Source organism: Diceros bicornis, chromosome 6, assembly GCF_020826845.1.
Source record: "Diceros bicornis minor isolate mBicDic1 chromosome 6, mDicBic1.mat.cur, whole genome shotgun sequence".
Lineage (NCBI taxonomy): Eukaryota > Metazoa > Chordata > Mammalia > Perissodactyla > Rhinocerotidae > Diceros > Diceros bicornis.
The window spans coordinates 83,667,789-83,691,482 of record NC_080745.1 but is presented as its reverse complement, the minus strand read 5'-3'; the positions used below and the strand labels follow the sequence as shown (position 1 = coordinate 83,691,482).

The 23,694-nt window shown below is 44.0% G+C and overlaps 1 long non-coding RNA gene across 1 annotated transcript in view; it reads left to right on the top strand.

Annotated features, from left to right (window-relative positions):
* Positions 1-1,259: 1,259 nt before the first annotated feature.
* Positions 1,260-23,694, top strand: part of LOC131407501 (uncharacterized) — a 35,921-nt gene continuing 13,486 nt past the window's right edge. Inside the window, exon 1 of the long non-coding RNA XR_009220503.1 lies at positions 1,260-1,389. This is a non-coding gene — a long non-coding RNA (uncharacterized LOC131407501). The remainder of the gene's footprint in view (positions 1,390-23,694) is intronic.

Genomic DNA, 23,694 nt, shown 5'->3' with positions numbered 1-23,694 from the left:
TAATCCCAGAATTGGCATTAGAGATAAACTCCTGCAGTGTGGAATAGAGGCAAGGGGGCTGGACTGGAAATGGAAAGAGGAAGTCCAGACATGGCCTCTGGAGGGCCCAGGTCAGTCAGCAGAGCAGTTGACACCGGGGAGCTCCAACGTGGAGGAAGGCAGTGATCCATGGACAGTCCTGGGAGAGCCAGACAGGAGAGAAGTGTCCATTCATTCATTCACCATCAGGCATTGAGTGTCTTGGGGAGGGGACCAGGCACAAGGAGGGTCCTGCAGATCCAACAGGAAGCAAAAGAGAAGCAAACGCTGTCCTCCAGGTACATACTGCTCACTGAGGGAGACAGGATAATATGTGAAGTTAATAACTCTGAGACGTGCTACCAAGGAAATGCACCCCTCCCCAGCAGGGATCAAGAGGAGACCCTAATCCAAGGATCCTGTGGGCAAGAGCAGATAAGGCAGGTGACTCAGGCAGGGGGTTATACTCAGAGAATCAGAGGGGCCACCTGGGACCATGACGGGACGAGGCGGGGGTGGAGTCGCAGCAAAGGAGGCTGGGTATTGAATCCAGAGATCCAGGTTGGAGCTCCTTAAATCCACCTACCTCAGGTCAGAATCTGTCCTGGAGAAGGAGACAGGGCTGAGCTTCAAGTTTAGGGCCCATTTCATTCATTCCATCTTTATAGAGCATCTAATCTACCATGTGGCTAACACTGTTACAGGCACACAGCAAAATCAGTATAGTTCCTCTTCTTACAGAGGACGTGGTCTGAGGGAGGGAACAATCAACTAGTAATTAGACAAATTTATCTGATTACAGACCGTTGGAAGTGCTATGAGGGAAAGAAACAGGAACCGTGTTAGAGTACCAAGGAGGGTCTAATTTAAAACGAATTTTCAGGAAAGTCTCTCTGAGCATGTGACCTTTGGCCTAAAGGAGTTGGCCCGGTAAAGCAGACAACACATACAAAGGGCCTGTGATTGGCAGAATAATGCCTCCCACAGATGTTCACACCCTAATTCCCAGAACCTGTGAATGTCTTACCGTCACAAAAGGGACTTTGCAGATGAAGGTTATAGGCTTGGAGATGGAAAGATATCCTGGATGATCTGGGTGGGCCCAGCCTAATCACATGAGTCCTTAAAAGCAGAGAACCTTTCCCAGCTGCAGTCAGAGAAAGATATGACGTTAGAAGAAGGGTCAGAAAGATGCAATGTTTGAAGATGGAGGAAGGGGCCACAAGCCGAGGAATGCAGGCAGCTTCTAGAAGTTGGAGAGGTGGGGAAACATTCTCCCCCAGCGCCTCCAGAAAGGAATACAGTCCTGACAACATGTGGATTTTCGCCCAGCGAGACCTGTGTGGGACTTCTGACCTACAAAACTATAAGGTAATAAATTTGCATTGTTTTAAGCTGCTAGGTTTGTGGTAGTTTGTTACAGCAGCCATAGGAAACTTTTACAGGCTAGAAGCAGAAAAGAACTTGGTACATTTCAAATACCAAAAGGGGGCTGGTGTGGCCAGAACAGTGTAGGTGAGACACACTCACAAACCATTTAGGTGATTTCGGCAGGGGAGGGATGGACATAATGATCTGATTTACATTTTGTAATTTCACTTGGTTGTTAGGTGGAGAAAGGGCTGGAGGGGCAGGTGTGGAGGGGGAGACTTGTCAGGGGCTAATTGAGGAGCCCTCACAAAAGATGACAGGAGCTCATATTAGGGTGATGTCTGAGGAGAGAGAAAGCAGTGGATGGAGTTGAGAGTTGTCTGGAGGTGGAATTAATCAGATGTGATGATTGATTGGATGCAGGGAGTAAGGAAAAGAAGAATCAGGGATGACCCCCAGATTTCTGGCTTGAGCAGAGAGGCTGAGAGCAAAGGTCGGGGGAGGCTGGGAAGGAGGCAAGCAGGGCGCCACCACACCTGGCCACTACACAGATGGTCTCCCCTACCACCAGCAAAGCTGATCATTGAGAAACATCTGTCATCTCAAGACGATGGAAAATCCTCTGAAAAGCAAGGAGCATGTCTGTTACAGAGCCCTGTGTGCCAGCAGCCCCATGCCCAGCAGAGGAGATTAAGTGTCCTTGCCCCAGAATGCCCAGAAAAACTATTGAGATGATTCTGATGGGACCAGCCTAGAGCAATCCCCCGCCTCCCACCACTGAGGGAGCCCTGGGACAGGGAAAGGGGAGGAGCCGAATGCCTTGGCTTGGGTCATGCGTTCTGCTCAAGCTGTGGTCTGAGAGGGAGCGGTGCAGGCCTGAACAGAAGTCAGGGATGCTACTGGAAATAGGGCAGATTGACAGAGCAGCGAGCACCCCCAGCCAAACGTCCACAATCCCTGTATGCCTTACTGATTTATAGCAGAAGGGTGTGTAGCCCCCAGATGTACGGCTTGTTGACTGAGAACTACGTGTAAGGCAGGGTGTACTGAGTCGTCAAGATTGTCTCTTTCCTCGGTGACTGGTGCTTGTTCACAATGGGCAATAGAACAGAAATATTCATATCAGATATGAAATGGCAAAAGACAGTAGGAGGCTGAATACTTAGGACAAATATAGTGACTGAGGCCACTGAGTGTCGGGGCTGCAGAACATTCCGTAGGCATCTATAGGCTTGTCCATCCTGAGTGTTGAGTGCATCTCTGAGGAGGGGTCCTTGGCCCTGTGGCTCCTTCCTTGCTGCTGAAGTGTCTCAATGCCTGAGGGTCCGTCCTGCCCCGGGCACCTTGTCCCTTGAGCTTAAATATCAGACAATTTCCAGACCCCCCCCTGGTTAGGGAGGGTGTGGAGAGCTTTGGTCAGCCTCAGAGGGCTGCATAGTTTGAGCAGACATTGTGTGAGTGGCTAAGCAGGGGCTGAGATCACGGGATCCATCTCTTAGCTTAACTTCCTCTGGGTGGACTCAGTAACTGAGCAATTGAGAAAGGCATCCGTTAGGTTCTGAACGTTCTCTACAGGGCAGCGAAGTGTGTGTCACATCTCAGAAAAGGTTCTAATGAAAATAATAATGTTGGGGGCTGGCCCCGTGGCCAAGTGGTTAAAGTTTTGCATGCTCTGCTTTGGTGGCCCAGGTTCACAGATTCAGATCCTGGGCGTAGACATACTCCACTCATCAGCCACCCTGTGGAGGCATCCCACATACAAAAAAATAGAGGAAGATTGGCACAGGTGTTAGCTCAGGGCTAATCTTCCTCAAGTAAAAAAAAAGAAGAAGGCTGGCCTGGTGGTTAAGTTCATGCACTCCGCTTCGGTGGCTCCGGGTTCGCGAGTCGGGATCCCGGGCGCGGACCTGTGCACCACTCATCAAGCCATGCTGTGGCGGGGTCCCATATACAAAATAGAGGAATATGGGCACAGAGGTTAGCTCAGGGCTAATCTTCCTCAGCAAAAAGAGGAAGATTGGCAACGGATGTTAGCTCAGGGCCAATCTTCCTCACCAAAAAATAATAATAATAATAATGTTAAAACTTGGAGCATAGGCTGGGGACATTTTATTTAGTATGGCCCCCGGGCAGTTCAGACCCATAGCAGATGCTATTAGGGCCCCGGCCATAGCCCCTCAGTTCTGCCCATTTCCTTACAGGCTAATAATAGTCTGCTACGGTGAGCAACTGGGGCTCCCAGCCTGAGGGCATTCTGCCGCTCAGAGTGTGCTTGTCCCGTTCTATGGCAGGCTGGAGTGCTGAGCAGGTGCCCTCCAGGAGCAGCTCTCAGCTAATGATTGGTGGATAGATACCTGAGCTCTCCTGTGCTCTCTGCTGTCAGGAGGACATCACCGCTCAGAGGTCCCCAGTGGGCAGTGGTGGTCTGGTGAACAGACTCTGGTGGGGAGAGGGAGCAGAGAAAGTGCCTCAATTATCCAACCAAATCCCCCACTGCCAGTCAGGAGAGAGGCGTTGCTTTGTGTGTCCCTCTCTGACAATACAGGTAGCTTCAGCCTTCCCTACAGGGAGCCTGTTTGAGGTTGTTGGTGCACCAGGGACCAGCACCCCTTCTGATCCTGGCTCTAGGAAGCCTGTCTGTCATGGCAGTCTGGTCCCACTAGAAGCTGTTACTGCCTCTCTAGGCAGGTTACACTGCCCGTCCAGCCAGTGCAGCCCGGCCTGGGCCAGCCCTCTCCAATTTGGCTTCACAGCTGCAAGTCACACTCTAAAACCCTTGGGCGATGGACTGAATAGATGGAACAAATAGCCCTGAATTCCGTTCCCGGCTTTACCTTCCACAATGCATCTCACTTTCGTGCTACCTTTATTTGCACACCAGAAGAGCACAGTCTAGGGTTTATTGTCAGGAGGATTCTTGAAAATAGCGTTTCTATGGTGAAACAATGTCCCTTGTTTGGAAATACATGGAGCTTATAAAATACGTTCCTGTGTTTTCCTGGATCAGGGCATACTGTAGAGTCTAGGGATTTATTTACAATGAAGAAATTGTTTTTGCGAATTGCGGTTAAACAAAAGGATTGTTTTTGGAGTGCTGAGTGAAGGAGACATTGTTTATTATATTAGTTATTTGGGACACAAGCTGGAAAGGGATGATTTTACAGGGAATGGGAGGGGCAGTCACGGAATGGAATCGTCCATTTCTTCGGGCCAGGCAAGCTCGAAGTAAAGCGTTGTTACCTCTATCATCCATTCCCTCTTTTCCCAACTTTATTTCTGTTCCAGCCCCTACAAAGGAACCTGTATCAGCTGTTGCCCCGTCCTCATCCCCCTGACCCAGGGTTTTGTCACACCAGCCCCTCCAAAGCCCAGTAATAGATGATTGGCTGTGTGACCTTCCTTATCTTGCTGCAAGGCTCTTTGCTTCCAAGGAGCTCTCAGCACTTTGGAGACAGAATATCTCCTTCACCAGCACAAAGTCCCTGAGCAGTGAGGGAACGGAGCATGTCAGAGTTCACAAAATGAAAATAAGAGGCGAATCCAAAATCTTTCCATTGTCACAGTCACATCTTATGAGCTTTCCCAAGTGGCGAAACTAGGGCACAGAGAAGGAGAGCTTATTAACAAGAACTCCTTCTCTGGGGGATCCAGGCAGGGGTGTATCTGCCACTGGGAAGATACGTCCTTACTTATTTAAGAAAGTTGTCATCTGCCAGTCCCTAGGCTTTCTGTGTTTTGATTCTACTTTTGGGGGAGTAGAACCAACTTCAATTGTTGGGCATGTGGCTGTGTGTGGGGGGCATGGGGCTTGTTAGCCTAAAATATCGACTCCACAAATGCCATTTTAATACCTTAGGAGATCTTGAAGGTTTTTCTGTCTTTCTGGAGCCCTAACATAGTGAAAATACCCCCAGGAAGTGTGAGTTCCTGAGCGAAGAATACTTTGTTAATGTCCTAAATCCATAGGAATCGGTTGTCTGCCGTCAAGGGGAGGGTTACAGATGTGCATGTGGGGAACAAGCAAGGGAACTAACTGATGGAGGTAGTGTGGGTTCCACTTAACTTACTTAGCAATTTTTCCTAGAGCTGGGGGCATCTTATTCAGTATGGCCCCTGGGTAGTTCAGACCCATAGCAGATGCTATTAGGGCTCTGGCCATAGCCCTCAGCTCTCCCTTTTCTCTTACATGCTAATGGTTTGCTACTGCCCGCAACTGAGGCTCCTCACCTGCTATAGAATTGAATGTTTTGTGTCCCCCCAGAATTGGTATGTTGAAATTCTCACTCCCAATATGATAGCATTTGGAGGTGGGGCCTTTGGGAGGTGAGTAGGTCCCGAGGGTGAAGCCCTCATGAATGGCAGTAGCACCCTTATGAAAGAGTCCCTAGAGAGCTCCCTGCCCTTTCTGTGAACCAGCAAGTGGGCCCACGTCTGCAGGTGCCTTTATCTTGGACTTCCAGCCTCCAGAACTGTGAGAAATAAATGTTTGTTGTTAAAACTACGCAGTCTAAGGTATTTATGTTATAGCAGCCCAAATGGACTAAGATACCACTTGGAGGCATTCTTCAGCCAGGAGTCACTTGTCCCATTCTAGGAAAGCTGGGAAGGTAATCCTCCAGGAGCAGCTCTCAGCCAATGACTGATGCGTGTTGGTGGATAGATAGCCCAGCTCGCCAGTGCTGTCTACCCTAGGAAGACAACATCATCTCTCAGAGGCACCAGCAGGCAGTGGTGTGCTGGTAAACAGGCTCTTTGGGAGGGATTGGGCACAGGGAAAGCTTTAACCTGTAGCATTGCCAATTTCTGTGGTGTAAATACTCCCACTGTGGTGGAATTCAAGTTACCAACAGATGTCGCTGAGCTCAGAGTAGGTGAGAGATGCACACAGTTGGCTCTTGTGAGTCAGTCCGAGCAGCTCCAGCACATCCCTGCCAGCGGGACTGAGGCCCAGGCGCCCCTGGTGGGAACCTGCTCATTAACACGCCCTTGGCTGGCATCCCGCCCTTCCCTGTCTCCATCCCCCACAGCCTTCCCAGTGCTTCCTTGGATCACCTCCCAAAGAAACAACTTGCATGCAAATACTTCTTTCAGGATCTGCTTCTGGTGGAATCCCAACTAGAACTAGATATTCTCCTCATTTGTTGTCCTTTGAGCAAAGTGGGCAGAGGTCTCCCCTGAACGGAGAGAAATACATGTGCTCTTGGTCTGGGCCAGCCTGGCTTTCAGCCTCATCCCCCCACAGAGCCCACCACCTGTGATTTCCTCTCCACCATGGTTCTGCTCCCATGGCCTTCTCCAGCTGGCATTGCCTCCACTTATGACTCTCAATCCCCCATCATTTCTTCAGGCCTAATTTGTATCCAGCCTCTTCTGCAAGGCAGTTCCTGGTCACTGGGCAGAATGAACCACTTCCTCCCTGTTTTGTTGTTTGGACTTGATTACCACCTTTACCAAGACTTGACTCTAATTAGCTTTACTTGGATTTATGTCCCACCCTCGGTGCCCCAGGAGCCAGGAGGGCAAGGACCATGATCTGAACAGTTTCCAGCCCAGGGCACTGGCTGTGTTGTTGTCAACAGATGTTTGCTGAAATAAATTGACCTGGCACTGGCAGACTTGTTTACACTCCAGCTCTTCCTCGACTTTCCCCAAATCACAGCCAGGAGTGTCCCCATCCACAGAGCAGGAGGGCACAGTCATGCGTGTGAGCCCAGGGAGGTGGTTCTAAGTGGGGGACTGTTCCTTCCTAAAGGGGAAAAAAACCAAGCTCCAAGGAAAACTTTTCCAATTACCCTCAGGGCGTGTCCAGCATAGCAAGCAGAGGTGAGATAGAATCTCAAGCCCCTAAATTTCCCTCTGATGAGAGAATAGGGTCACCTGGCAGTCACCACAGGCTCACAACATTCTCTGATTGGCAAGATCACTGTGGAGCACAGTAATTTGTTCTCTCATCCATTAGTTCATCAGGTGTCAAGTGCTGGGTAGTGTTCAGGGGTTAAGAGGCTTTGTCTGAATAGCCTGAGCCTGGGCTTGGCTCTGTCTCTGTTACAGGCTGGGAGAGTTTTTTTTTTTTAATTATTTTCTTGAGGTCATATTGGCTTATAACAGTGTGTAAATTTCAGGTGTACGTTATTATATATCACCTAATGTATAGACTGCATCGTGCTCACCACCAATAGTCTAGTTTTTATCTATCACCATACGTACGGATGTGCCCCTTTACCCCTTTCGCCCTCCCCCGAACCCCTTCCCCTCTAAACCACTAATTCGTTCTCCTTATCTGTGCGTTTGTTTATCTTCCACATATAAGTGAAATCATACCATGTTTGTCTTTCTCCGCCTGGCTTATTTCACTTAACATCATACCTTCAAAGTCCATCTATGTTGTTGCAAATGGCATGATTTTGTCTTTTTTTATGGCTGAGTAGTATTCCACTGTATATAAGTACCACATCTTCTTTATCCATTTATCCCTAGAAGGTCACTTGGGTTGCTTCCATGTCTTGGCTATTGTGAGTAATGCTGCAATGTACATAGGGGTGCATAAATCTCTTTGGATTGTTGATTTCAAGTTCTTTGGATAAATACCCAGTAGTGGGACAGCTGGATCTTATGGTATTTCTATTTTTAATTTTTTGAGAAATCTCCCTACCGTTTTCCATAGTGGCTGCACCAGTTTGCATTACCACCAGTTTGCATTACACACCAACAGTGTGTGAGGGTTCCCTTTTCTCTACATCCTCTCCAACATTTGTTAATTTTTGTCTTGGTAATTATAGCCATTCTGACCAGTGTAAGGTGATAGCTCATTGTAGTTTTGATTTGCATTTCCCTAATAATTAGTGATGTTGAACATCTTTTCATGTGCCTGTTAGCTACCTGTATATCTTCCTTGGAAAAATGCCTGTTCACATCCTCTGACCATTTTTAGATCGGGTTGTTTATTTTTTTGTTGTTGAGTTTATGAGTTCTTTATATATTTTGGATATTAACCCCTTGTTGGATATATGATTTGCAAATATTTTCTCCAAGTTGGTGGGTTGTCTTTTTGTTTTCCTTTGTTCATGGTTCATGGTTTCCTTTGCCTTGCAGAAGCTTTTTAGTCTGATGTAGTCCCATTTGTTTATTTTTTCTTTTGTTTCCCTTGCCTGAGTGGATATGGTATTCCATAAGATACGCTAAGACCAATGTCAAAGAGTGTACTGCTTATATTTTCTTCTAGGAGTTTTATGGTTTCAGGTCTTACATTCAAGTCTTTAATCCACTTTGGGTTAATTTTTGTGTATGGTGCAAGATAATGGTCTACTTTCATTCTTTTCATGTGACTGTCCAGTTTTCCCAACACATTTGTTGAAGAGACTTTCCTTTCTCCATTGTATGTTCTTGGCTCCTTTGTCAAAGATTAACTGCCCATAGATGTGTGGTTTTATTTCCGGGCTTTCAATTCCGTTCCATTGATCTGTGTGTCTGTTTCTGTGCCAGTACCATGCTGTTTTGGTTACTACAGCTTTGTAGTATATTTTGATGTCAGGGATTGTGATGCCTCCCGCTTTGTTCTTTTTCTCAGGATTGCTTTGGCTCTTCGGGGTCCTTTGTTGTTTCATATAAATTTTAGGATTCTTTGTTCTATTTCTGTGAAGAATGTCATTGGGATTCTGATTGGGATAGCATTGAATCTGTAGATTGCTTTAGGTAATATGGACATTTTAACTATGTTTATTCTCTAATCTATGAGCATGGAATATCTTTCCATTTCTTTATATTTCTTCGATTTTTTTCAATAATGTCTTATAGTTTTCAGTGTATAGGTCTTTCACTTCCTTAGTTAAATGTATTCCTAGATACTTTATTCTTTTTGTTGCTATTGTAAATGGGATTCTATTCTTGACTTCTCTTTCTGCTAGTTTGTTATTAGCGTATAGAAATGTAACTGATTTTTGTAAGTTGCTTTTGTACCCTGCAACTTTGCTGTAGTTATTGATTATTTCTAATAGTTTTCCGGTGGATTCTTTAGGGTTTTCTATATATAGAATCATGTCATCTGCAAACAGTGAGAGTTTTACTTCTTCCTTTCCAATTTGGATTCCTTTTATTTCTTTTTCTTGCCTCATTGCTCTGGCCAAAACCTCCAATACTATGTTTGAATAGGAGTGATGAGAGTGGGCACTCTTGTCTTGTTCCTGTTCTGAGAGGGATGGCTTTTAGGTTTTCACCATTATGTATGATGTTGGCTGTAGGTTTGTCATACCTGGCCTCTATTATGTTGAAGTATTTTCCTTCTATACCTATTTTATTGAGAGTTTTTATCATAAATGAATGTTGGATCTTGTCAAATGCTTCTCTCCTTCTATTGAGATGATCGTGTGATTGTTATTCCTCATTTTGTTAGTGTGGTGTATCACATTGATTGATTTGGAAATAGTTCATTTTCTTATAGCTTCTTATCTCCATTAGCCTAAGCAGGTTCCATCCCTTTCCTCTTCCTCTTCTATGTTTTTGTTTTCACAAGTTATTCTTTTTTGTGTTGTGAGTTTGTGACTAAATTGAAGTGTTTATAGTTATTTTTGATGCTTTCTTTCCTTTTATCTTTCATGTTATAATTAAGTGTTTACTAACTTCTTCTGATAGAGAGCTTCAATGTTCTGATTTTGTCTGTCTGTATATCTCCTTGCTCCACACTTTGTAAACCTTTGCCTTTTTGTTTCAGGTAGGAGGATTCCATCATTTCTTGTAAGGCAGATGTAGTTGTGATGAACTCCCTCAGCTTTTGTTTATCTGGGAAAGCTTTTATTTCTCTGTCATATCTGAATGATAATTTCACTGGATAGAGTATTCTTGGTTGATAATTTTTGTCTTTCAGTATTTTGAATATATCATTCCATTCTCTCCTAGTCTGTAAGGTTTCTGCTGAGAAATCCACTGAAAGCCTGATGAGGGTTCCTTTGTGGGTTATTTTCTTCTCTCTTGCTGCCCTTAATATTTTTTCTTTGTCATTGACTTTTGGCAGTTTTAATATTGTATGCCTTAGAGAAGGTCTTTTTGCATTGATGTAATTAGGAGTTCTATTGGATTCATGTACTTGTATGCCCAGTTTCTTCCCCAGGTTTAGAAAGTTCTCAGCTATTATTTCTTTGAACAAGCTCTCTGCTTCTTTCTCCCTCACTTCTCCCTCTGGGATACCTATAATCCTCATGCTACTTTTCCTCATTCAGTCGGATATTTCTCAAAGAATTTCTTCATTTTTTGAAAATCTTAGTTCTCTCTCCTCCTCCACCTGAAGCATTTCTAGGTTTCTATCTTTGAGGTTACTAATTCTCTCCTCCATAAGGTCTACTCTATTTTTTAGGCTTTCTACTTTATTTTTTCTCTCATTAATTGTGTTCTCCATATCCGGAATTTCTCTTTGGTTTTTTATTAGAGCTTCAATCTCTTTGGTGAAGTACTCCTTCTGTTCATTGATTTTATTCCTGAGCTCATTGAACTGTCTTTCTGAGTTTTCTTGTAACTCGTTGAGTTTCTCTGTCATTCTCATTGAATTCTCTGTCATTTAGATTGTAATCTTCTGTGACTTCAGGTTTGGTTTCTGGAGAGTTGTCATTTTCCTTCTGTTCTGCAGTGTTACTGTCATTCTTCATGGTGTTTGGTGAATTGATCCTTTACTGGCGCATTTGTGGTAGTAATCACGTTTTCTTATTTGTGTACAGCTTTGATTACTTTGGTTCTGGTCACCTGGCTCTCATGTTCCTCCACTGGGTCTCCACGGACTCAGGTGCTGCTGTCTTGTGCACCACCTGTGCTGCTGTTCCTCGGTTGTCTTGGGTTGCTGGTTGCACCACTGCGAGGGGTGCTGGTTTCACAGGTGTCACTGTTGCTGGTGGGGGTCTGGGTACCTGGGGACTTGCACACAGCCTCTGTTGCTGGTGGAGCTGATGTTGGGGTTGCTGCCACTGGGGGCTTGGTCACCAGTTCTGCTGTGGTTCCTGTTGCTTCTGGCTGCACATTCAGGGGCTTGGGTGGGGGCAGGGGCATTTTTGGTCTGTTTCCACCCCATCTGCTTATAGTTGTGCTGGTCGGCCGCTCTGTGTTCATGCAGGCTGGGCTGTAGCTGCTCAAGCGGGGCACCTTCATGCAGGCTGACCTACCACCACTCAGCGAGGAGTGTTCATGTGGGTAAGCCCACCATGGCATGGTGGGCGCTCCTGCGGGCCGAGCTACCACTGCTCCACAAATGTTCGTGTGCAGGCTGGGTTGCCCCTGCCTCCACTCACAGTCACGCTGGCCACTGTTTGACGTTCCACAACCTGGATTGCTGCCACTGGGGAGGGGGAGGGGGCCATTCCCCTAGTTCCTCTACTTCCCAGGGGTCCAGTCCACCCACCTTCAGATGTATACCTGCATGGATCTCACAGGCATCCTGTTGTGTAGGGAATCCTCTGTTGGTTAATGGATGTGCATTTAGTTGTAACTTAGAGGGGAGAGACAAAAGGAACAACTCACTCTGCCATGATGCTGATGTCCACTCCCCTGGGAGACTTTGAACAAGTAATTTGTCCCCCTAAATCTCCATCACTGCTTAAAATGGAGATAATCTGATACCTACCTCACAGGGTTTTGGGGATGTTTGAATAAGATGATGTATGTGAAGTGTTTAGTACCTGGCACAGGTAAGCATCCAATATATATAAGCCATTTTATTACAATAAAAATATGGGACAGGCTCTGTGCTAAGCTCAAGGAGTGATCATTTGAGTTAGATGCAGCCCCTGCTCTCAGGAATATCATGGTCTAGGGAGAGAGACAGACAACAGACCCAAAATCCCAGTGCAGGGTGCTAAGTGGTCTGAGAGTGAGGTTTGTAGGGGACTCATGGAGCCCAGGGGAGGAGATACACGGCAGTGGCCCCCCAACCATGGCTGTCCTTGAATTCCTCTTACTTCTGATAAAAATGTTTAGTTTGGTGAAATCTCTCTCCCTTTCTATTCCTGTTCTGACATAATGGAGGAGACTGGCTGGGGTAGAGCTAATATTGATGGAGAAGGTGGGACAGTGGGGAGATGCCTGGGGCCTTTCACGCCATCTTTCCCATCCCCAGGGCCTCCTCCCATAAGACAGGAAGATGCAGTGAAGGGGTCACAGAGCCAGGCTGCACTGTACATTAAATCCCCTCAGCCTCCAGGAACGGCTGGCTGGCTCCTTCCAAAGAACACTTCTTGTTCAGATGAACTCTTGGACTTTCTCCGAACTACTTAAACTCCTTGATTTGTTTAATCCAGGAAATAAATTGTAAAAGGGAAACTTTCTTACTCAATACTTTTCTTACTCAACTTTCTTACTAGATACTTCTAGTATCTCTTGGTTCCACAGAAAGCTAGAAATGATGTTCTATATGACCCTTTTAGGTTGAAGGAAGCAGTGGTTTGCAATTGGGGGTGATTTTTCTCCGCAGGGGATATTTGGCAATGTCTGGAGACATTTTGGTTGTCACACCGCGGGGGAGGGTGCCACTGGCATCTAGTGCGATAGAGACCAGGGATGCTGCTAAACATCCTACAATGCACAGGACAGCCCCCACCACAAAGATTTATCTAGCCCAAAATGCTAATAGTGCTGAGGTTGAGAAACTCTGTTCTGAGAGAATGAAAATTAAGGTGTGTGTGTGTGTGTGTGTTTGCGTGTGTGTGTGTGTGTTTGTAGGAAAGAGCAAGACTCGTGGACAGGGTGTCAAGGGTGTCTAGAGTATTTTTCAAATGTCTGAGAAGGTAATGGAGTGGGACACCACTTTAGACCTCAGTATATCGGAATTGGATTTAATCGGTCGAGTCAACTAGCCAGTACAAATTCATATTTAGTTTCTAATGGGAAGTGACTGGGAAAGACAGATTTGTGAAAGACTCGAGTGAAGCATGAAGTTGACTAGATGACTCTTGTGATGCAGCTGAAGCTCATGGATGAGTGACACCGTAGGGTCCAGCCATCTGATGACAGCTGGACAAATCCAGCCTTTAAAATACCCAACAGAACAGTTCAGGAATTGTGGTGGGGGTGAAGTGGAAAAGAGCCTGGTAATTATAAATAGGTTTCTCGCGTCCCACTAGCAACAAGCAAGCAGAGTCCAAAATAAACAGGATGTCCTCCTGCCAGGAGGCACGGACCATGCTAATTGGTTTGAAGGTCCATTAGCAACCATGTGGGAGGGGGCCCCTCACCCGGCCCTGGACAGCGGTAGGCAGCCCTTCCACCAGAGGAACCGGGAATTGGCTGCGGTAGAACATCTGCTCTGCGGGCGTCAGGGTCCCTGGCAGTCTGGCCACCACTTCCCGTGCAGCTTACTAAGTAAGTGGCCTGGAGGCCTTTGCCCCCTTTGCAGATATCTGGCAATTACTCTCCTTTTGAAGTGGCCGAGCATTCCAGGGCGTTGGATGCTGCGTGGACTTCTGGTCAAGAGGGGTCTCGCTCCATTCACTATTTATTTTAACCTCTCCTGCTTGCAGACGGTTCCCTCATGCCCAGCTGAAAAGATTCTTCATTTCAGTCTCTGGCTGTAGGGCATTTCCAGCGTGGATTGTCCAAGCAGAATGCTGTCGGAGCCGATAACCCTGAATGTGGGTGGTCACCACACTTCCTGTGTATCAGAGAGGTTCTAAGCTTGTTCAAGGCACCTCACACCAGGAAAAGACCCCATGACACCCATACATTTGGATAGAGCCTAGGAAAAAAATACAGGCCTCCATGGAATAACCTCCATCTTTATTCAGTCTGATCTCTTAGATTAGTGGAGGTGTGACCACTTATCCAATCATTGAGTTAATTGTTTTAAAATTTTTTGGATGTCTACCATGTTCTTGACAATGTGCTAGATCCTGGAAAGTCTCGGGAGAGATGGTGTTCAGAAAAAGAGGGAGGATACCCAACCTCTCAAGGGGCCTGAGGGCGGTGTGTAGGTCACATAGATCTCGCTCTTTTGTGAAATGAAGAGTATGGGGTGATAGATGTGGGGCCTAAAAAGACCTTGCTGGCAATGAGGTGAGGTGCCCAAGAGGAGTTGAGCACTGTGCTAATTTTCTTGGATCTCCAAGAAGCTATGTGATTCAGTAGAATATGAATGTGGAATCAGCAGTCCATTCAAAGACGTCTTAGGTAAGATTTTGCAATCCATCGGTAGAACTAGTTGGAGACGTCAGTGAAGGCTTTTTTTTGGTGGAGCCAGTCAGTCCTGTGTCTGGGGCAAACTGTCAGGTTGGTTCCTACGCACCAGCCAATTCTAGGCCATCAGAGCGCTGTTGAAAGAAGGATTTTAAGGAAGAATCTGCCATCAGCAGGGAAGTGTTCTGACTGATTACTGCTGTCTGCCAAGGTCCCAAGGGATTGGAGTGTGCAAATGGCACACCTTTGCCATCCTGGGGAAAACTGTGACTCTTCAAAGCAGCCCACTGGGGTTCCGTTCTTCTGCCTGCTGTGTGAGCTTTAGTGGGGTTCACACCCTGTTAAAATGGTGGCTGTGCATTAACATACCCCACCACACCCACTCAAAAGGCTGTGGTGAAGCTCATATCACAGAAGACCTTGACTAAGGGGAAGGGGCTGCAGTTGTCACCACAGATACCATACTTCATCTTCACTCAACACAGGGCTGTTTCTACAGGCTGCTGCCATTTCTCTGCATCTCCACGAGAAGTGGTGCTTTGCTTGGTCCTTGCAGCTTCCTGTGGACATGTTGCAGAGTGTCTACACACTGAGACCATACAACACCTTAAAGACTATGCAGACATAGAAGTATAATGATGTACACCTGAAATTTATATGATGTTATAAACCAATGTTACTGCAATAAACAAAAAATTACAAAAAAAAAGAATTCCTTCAAACCCTGATTTAGGGTTTATTGTTTTGCTTTCTCTTATTTATTCATTTTTTTTTAATATATTGAATTGTGGCTAGAGTAACCTTATTTGATATATCTAGAAGATCCAAAATAACAGCCTCAAGTGCTTTTGAAATGTGGTTAGAAAAACCTTACCTTGAGGAGGATTTTAAAACGGATTTGTGGAACATTTCTAAAATAGCAGCTGCTAAACCTGAGAGAAATTTCCTACCACCCATGAGTGACTCTGGATGAAATATTCTCTCCTTTGCTTTAAAAAGTAATGTTTCTAATTTATTTTTTAAATAGGAAAGCAAAGCAATATGCATCGTAGAACATTTGGAAAATATAAAGAAGTATACATATAAAAATAAAAATCATCCTTTTTTCCTCCACCAGGGCAATAATCACTGTTAACATTTGGGTGTTTATTGTTCCAGTCTTTTTTTGTGCACATGTATTTGATATACATTTGAAAATAAACTTTATAAATATACACTGTATTTTATATAGTACTTTTCCACAGCATTGTAGCATTTTCCTATGTTATTAAATATTCATCAAAAACAAGATTTATATACACTGCATCATAGTCTCTGGTACAGATTGAACACAATTCATTTAGCCATAATCTTCTTGCTCAACATTTAAATTGTTACTCTTTTTTAAAAAATTATTTTATTGAGGTCATATTGGCTTATATTATTGTGTAAATTTCAGGTGTACATTATTATATATCAGTTTCTGTATAGACAGCATTGTGTTCACCACCAACTGGCTCTGTGGCCCAATGGGTAGTGCATTGGACTTCTGGCTGATCCTGGTGTTACCCTTTTGAAAAAAGAATGAATGCTGCCATGGCAAATAGATAAATGTTTGACTGCAAATTCATTATATCTTTAGTACAGTTATTAAAAGGGGAATTACTGAGTTACAGGACATGGGCATTTTCGAAGTTCTAGAAATGCATTGCCAAATTGTTCCCTTAGAAAAAAATGTACTGATCACAGTTCTAGCAACACTGAATATTACCGTTAAAAATTGTCTGTATGATAGTTAGAAATAATATCTCATTCTGCAGTGGTTTTAAAACATGTCCGTAAATTCTCTCACTCCTCCCATGGAAAAGTGGGATCTGTATCCCTCCCCATGAGTCTGTCTGATCTTAGTGACTCACTTGCAAGCAATACAATGCCAGAGATATGATGCTATGTGACTTCCCAGGCTCAGTCAGAGGTGGCCACCTCGTTGTCATGTGACACTTGGTTATAATCCACCTCCCATTAAGAAGTCTGTCTACTCTGAGACCTCTGTGCTGGAGAGTCCACACGTGGCTGTTCCTGTCCACAGCCCAGCTGAGTTCTAGCCCACAGCCAGCACCAACCATTCTTTTTTGGTGGTTTACTTATATCACTTGCTAATTTTTAAATTTAGGGACAATTTTTACATTTCCCCAGTGATTTAAAAATATTTTTTGGTTCTTTAAGAATAATTGTAATGCTGGTTGAAAATACTTTTCTTTTTTTTTTTTTAAAGATTTTATTTATTTATTTTTTCCCCCAAAGCCCCAGCAGATAGCTGTAATGTCATAGCTGCACATCCTTCTAGTTGCTGTATGTGGGACGCGGCCTCAGCATGGCCGGAGAAGCGGTGCGTCGGTGCGCGCCCGGGATCCGAACCTGGGCCGCCAGCAGCGGAGCGCGTGCACTTAAGCGCTAAGCGACCGGGCCAGCCCTGAAAATACTTTTCTGAGTTGTCATTTGCCTTTGTTTTCTTTAAAATGTGATTTTAGTAATAATATAATTTCTATGTAGTCAAACCTGTTAAGTGTTTCCTTTGTGATCTCATGAATCATTTCTAGGTTAGAAAATGCTCCTTTCAGAGCTCAGTTGTTCGCTTACATTTCTGGGGGTTTTTTGTTTTTTTGTCTTGTTTTTTACTGTTCTTTCTTCTTCCCTCCTTCCTTCCTTCCACACTTAAAACTTAAATTCATCTATGGCTATTTGGTTTGATAATAACTCAGATTGACAGCCAAATATTTCCAATATTATTTGTTGAATAATAAACAATTCTTTAGCCATTAAGTTATGCTTCGTATTGCTTATTTTACTGTGATATACGCATACGCGCACACACACACACATTCTAGAGTCCATTTTAGGGCTATCTGCTCTATTCGATTTGCTCTTATTCCTTGTTCCATTAAAATATTGTTTTAAATTCTAATTGGATAAGATATGCATCATTTTTTATTCCAAAAAATTCTCAGCTATTTTTCCTTATTTATTCTTCTAGAAGATCCTTAAAGTTAACTTGTAAATTATGTGCAAGATATAAGTTATTGGGAGAGAAAGAATTGACCTCTTTATACTGCTTTGGTTTTCTATCTGGAAACATGATATCTTTCTCTATTTACTCAGACCTTCTTTTGTGTCTCTCATAAATTTTATCATTTTCACATACTTTTCTTATTGTTATTCCTAAATATTATTATTATGAACTGGCTCTTCTATTATCTTTTTAATTAATTAATTCTAGTATTATAGAAAAGCTATAATTTTTGTATATTTGTCTTATATCTGGCCACATTAACAAACTCTCATTTCTATTAATTGATTCTTTCGTTTTTTCTGAATAAGCAATTATATTGTCTAGGTAAAGAGTAATTTTATATCCTGCTTTCTAATACTTTACTGCTTATTTCTTTTTTGTGTATTATTTTATTGGCTAGACCTTTCAAAACCACATTGAATAATAGGGGCTACAGTGGGCAACTATATCTTTTGCTTAATTTTCATAGGAATGGTTCTAGTGTTTTACCACTAAAAGAAGTAGTGGCTGTTGGTTTAAGATAGGCAAACTTTATTTTAACAATATCCTTTTATAATTATTTTAAGAGTCTGTTTCCCCCAAAATCAAGCATAATATTTTGATTGCCTATGCTCCATCTTTTGAAAATGATCACATAGTATTATTTACTTGATCTATTGTTATGACTAAGTATTAATAAATGTAGAAATACTAAACCATCATTACAATTTTGGCATAAATTTAACATAGTAATGGTAGATTATTCATTTGTTGTATTTGCTGATGTTTTACTTAGGATTTGTTTTTCATCTGTATTCATTAGCAAGGTTGAAAGTTAGTTTCCTATTTGTGAATGTGTGTGTGTATGCACGCACTTGTGTGTGTGCAGCCACTGCCCTTTGCTTTTTAATCTCAGTAGTCAAGGATTTTTTTATGCAAATTACTTCCTGAGCGTGAATAAAATTTAAAATTTTTATCATGGCCTCCAGGACTCTGTCTAACTCTCTGACTTATTTCCTAACTCTATATGCATGATATCTTCCACTCTAGCCACATTGACTTTTTTGCTGTTCCTTGAACAGACCAAGCTCATCCTACCTCAGGACCTTTGCACTCAATATTTGATCTTCGTATCACTCATTCCTCATTTTATTCAGGTCCTTGCTCGAATGTCGCTTCCTCAGAGAGTTCTTCCTAGACAACCCTATTTAAAATAGCTTGCTAGTGTCATTCCATTACTTTTAATCCCTTATCCTGCTACATTTTTCTTCATAACACTTACCTTTATCTTAATATCCAATATATAGTGATATTACATTGTATATCCATATGTTTATTTCTTTATCTCCACCATAATGACTTGAGCTCTAGGGAGACGTAGATGATGTGTCATTTGTATCTGTATCACCAGGACCTAGCAAGGTGCCTGGCACATAGTAGGTGACCAATAAAACTGTTGTTGAGTAGGTGAATTTGTGGATTCTTACTGAAAATATTTAATTTGTTGTTGGATTCTCTATTGCACACTTTAACTAAATATGAAATTCAGTGTCCTTACCTTGATAAAGTGCCACACGTCTCTCTCATTCCTGCCCAGGTCCTCTGTCCTGCCTCTTCTCCATTGTTCTGACGAGTGAATTTGTTGTTGCCTTGACTCTGTGCTCATGGGTGCCATTATATCCAGCCACTGTGTTGCCACTTCAGGTGGGTTGCACCCATCCTTTGGGGAACATTAGCTATCCCCTGCACCTTTACTGGACACCAGCACATCCCTGGCACCACTGCCCGTCCTGGGCTCTGCTGGGTAAGGCAGCATTTACTGGAGCCTCTACTGCCTCCTGCACTGATTACTACTCTTCCTGCCAGCAGTAGTGGTCGCTTCTTGACACTCTGATCATTCCTGTGCCCTTCACAACTTCTAGAAAGCAAGGACTTAGTCTCCCCAACTATCTTGTGATTACCAGAGCATCTCTATCAGGTTTCACTTTTCTTTTTTGGAACCTTTATGTAACAGTCAAGAGAAGGGCTCTAGCACCCCAGGGGCCTGGACTTGGTTGCTAAGCACTAAGTGGAGGAACTTGAGCAAATTACATGGACTCTCTGGTTCTTCATCTATAAAAAGAAATAAAATTCCAAATATCATCATTATTATTTTTAAAAGATTGTGAAGAGGTCAGTCCACGCTGTCAAATATACCCATTACCTCTCGCCCCCACCACCCACCTCGTACTTCACTCTCCAGCCACACAAACTCCTTCTACATGTCTGTGCTGTTCCACACCCCTGTGCCTTTGTTCATTCTCTCCCTTTTGCCCAGGAGACCCCTCCCCATCATCCTGTCCTGGCCACGCTCCTACACATCCTCTAAGAGCCAGTTCAGGAGCCACTTCCTCAGGAAGCTCTCCATGATTGGCCTGCCCTCCTCTAGCACCCACAGCCCCCTAAGGCTGTGACAGGTGCCAGGTTGGTAATCACTCATGCTTCACAGTGCGTCTCTCTATCCGTGCACTGATCACTTGGTTGTTAGGTTGTCTGTCTTCCTTGCTAACTGATGAGCATCTCGAAGGCAGGGGCGATGTCTTATTCTCTTTCATTCCTGGTGCCAGCACCGGGCCTGGCCCCTAGAAAGCTCAGTAGCTGTTTGTTGCACTTCAGTGAATTGCCTGAATTGGATTGAACAGTATTTGTCCCTTGGGGCCTGGGGTCCTCTTTGAGTGGGGCACTGAGGGATTGGTTGGGAGAAAGGGTGTAATGACCCGACCAGGCCAACCAGCAGGATCTGCCCTAGTGATTAAGAGGAAGGCAGATGTGGTAGCCGGACTGCCTTCACCTTTCAGATTGGGGCAGTTTGGTCCATGGGCTTCTGAGCAGCTCCACTTAAAAGTGGAAATGGCTCACCCTCACAGCGTGGCCCTTTCTCAAGAGCTGGCCCCGTCTCTTTCTTTCTGATGAGGACTGCCAAATTCAACATGCTGGAGGGATGGGTGTAAAGACACACATGTCACATCCCGGCAGCTAAATGCTCCCAGCTCAAAACAAGGCCCAACTGAAAGGATCAAAGGCTGCACGTGGCCAGGCAGTGACAAATTTATGAAGTCCCGTCATCCACATGAAAACATTGTGTATTTTAATCTGCCCAGTGGAAATAAATCAATCTCGAGTTTCTGCAGAAGGAACGGCAAGTCAGCTACACTTCTCCATAAAGATGTCAGGGATCTGTTTAAAGAGACTTTCACATCTTTCAAAGAATCAAGGTTTTCTTTGCAATGGAGGCATCGTTGTATTTCCCCTTTCGCTAAAAGTCTTGAACATCTAGCTTTCAATGAGTATACTGGCTTTGTTATTACATTTAGGTTTACAAACAAAATCATTGGCACAGGAAAGCCTGTGGTAGGTAGGACAGACCACCCGTAAGTATGCGTATGAAAGCCCAGTTGGAAAATCTCCTTATGTCAGCCAAAAGTGTGACTGCATTTCTAAAAACTTGGCTGTTCTCTTGGTGGTCGAAACAGTGAACCTTTTTGTTCATTGAATGCTGAAAAAACAAGTATGCCAAAGAGTGCCTTTTCCTAAAGGGTTTCAAAATTCCTAGCTATTTTTGACTCTTTTGCTCTCAGGGCTTGAGAACGTTCAACAAACGTGAATCAGAGACGTTTTGTTGTTTTGTGTGTAGTCGGAGGTTCCAGGCCATGGCCAGCAAGTGTTGGCCCAAACTTGCCTGCAATGTGGCTCACAATAAGGGCTCTTTCCGCCCATGTCCTCTGGCCACTGGCAGGGATGGAGGCTAAATCTATTCACTTCGCTTCTCGGGGATGTGGGAGAGAGGCTTGGGCCTTGGACGAGAGGGCAAGGGAGCGTGAGCTTTCATCCAGGAGCGTCCATTGTGCAAGATGGCTTACAAAGGCTTCGAGCACGGTCTGTGGTTATGGAGGAGAGAAGCCGTGTCTCCAAATTGGGAGAGGACTAGTAACTGGAATTTCGTGAGCTTGCTGTTTCTAACCAACTGGGTTAACAAATACAACACACACATAACAGTCATGTGCCGCATAATGACGTTTCGGTCACCGACACATACGTGACAGTGATCCCATAAGATTAGTACCATACAGCCTAGACATGTAGTAGACCGTCTAGGTTTGTGTAAGTTCACTCTATGATGTTTGCATGACTACGAAATTGTCTAATGACACATTTCTCCAAACGTATCTCTGTTGTTAAGCGACGCATGACTGTGTGTGTGTGTGTGTGTATGGATATGGATATGTAATACCTTATATAACATAGTTCACATAATTTCTCTGCTGCATTTTTATGTTTTTGTCATGGCCTCTGATAGACTGAAAAACTTTTTTTGAACTAGGTTTTTTTAATGAAAAAGTAATTACATGTACAAAGCAAAAAATTCAAAAAATACAAAAAGCTCTGCAATAAAAAATAACTCTCCCTTTCATCCTGGGTCCCCAAGTCCCCTCTCCATGGCAACCACTATTCACAGTTATTTTTTAAGTGGATCCTTCCAGAGTGCTATACACGTGCATGTACACACACACATACCTTCTAACCATACAGCCAAACCAAGTGGGAGCACACTATATAGTTCTCCACTTTTTTCTCCTAATGATTTATTTTGGAGATTCTTCTCTAACAGCACACGTTCATCTACCTTATTCTTTTTAATGACTGTGTAGTGTCCAAAATTGAATGTAGTACAATTTAATGCACAAGCCCTCACCAAAGGGCACGTAGTTCATTGCTAGCTTTCTGTTACAATGAACAGCACTGTTATTTATCTTCCACGTGCAAATTTATCTCTAGGAGAATCTGCTAGATGTGGTTCATCAGTGTCAACGGGTATATGCATTGCAATTTATTATGATTGTCATTGTTGTTGTTATTATTTTTGTAGATATCCAAAGAGGTTGAGCCAGTTTACTCACTTGTGGTTTTATCCCTTCATCAGCCTGATGTGTTTTAAATCTTGATCTTGGCCAATCTGATGAATGCAAAATGCCACATTAAATGTTAGGGGTTTTAAAGACAGAATCTTTATTGCTTTCCCATAGAGCTTAAACACCCCTTAGAGATCATTTGGTTCAATGTTCTCATCTAATTTTAAGATGAGGAAGAAGGCTCAGCCTGGGAACTGCTCTCTTCTGGGCTATGCAGCATCCCTCCTCCACCTCCCCAGGGCAGAGCCAGCAGAGGTAACGTAGGGCTAACGCAGACTGTCATTCCTGCAGAGTCGCTGCTTCTGGCCGGCAACGTTGGACCAATGACTTGACTTCATCGATGAGCTAAAGTTAACGCATAATACTCAGACCATCATCCACTGCTCTTGGAAATATAGATCACATACAGGCAGAGTTTGCCTTCGCACATCACCTCAATGACTTGATTCTTGAAATTCCCCTAATGGAGGTAGCAAAACATCGTTTTTAACCACATGAGAGAATTTCTAAAAGGTTTGTCTCCTGGGAGAGGTCATGCATCCCTTCATTGTCTTAAGTGCATGATTGTAAGGTATGAATGACTGACAGCAGATCCTTCCTAAGGGGAAGGGCTTTTATTTTGGGGTGAGCTGGAAGAAGGGCAGGCAGAGGGAGGTTGAGAAGGGAAAGCTAATGCCTCCCTGTCTTTGTCTATTTGGGCTGCTGTAACAAAAATACCATAGACTGGGTGGCTTATAAACAACAAATAGTTATTTCTCACAGTGCTGGAGGCTGGAAAGTCCAAGATTAAGGTGTTGGCAGATTCAGTGTCTGGTGAGAGTCAGCTTCCTGGTTCTTAAATGAGCATCTTCTCGCTGTGTCCTTACATGGTTGAAGGGACGAAGGAGCTCTCAGGGGTCTCTTTTATAAGGGCACTAATCCCATTCGTGCGGGCTCCACCCTCATGGCCTAATCACCTCCCAAAGACCCCACCTCCAAATGCCATTGCAATGGGGATTAGGTTTCAACATATGAATTTGGGGGACACAAACATTCAAACTATAGCACTTCCTGAGCAAGAGCCAGAGTCAGGTGGACAAGGGTTCTGGTTCTGGTCTTCTCCTCACTACTGTTGTCACTTTGGGCAAGTGACCTCATTCCTCCAAGCCTCAGTTTCCTCATTTGCAAAATGAGGATAGTTATAGT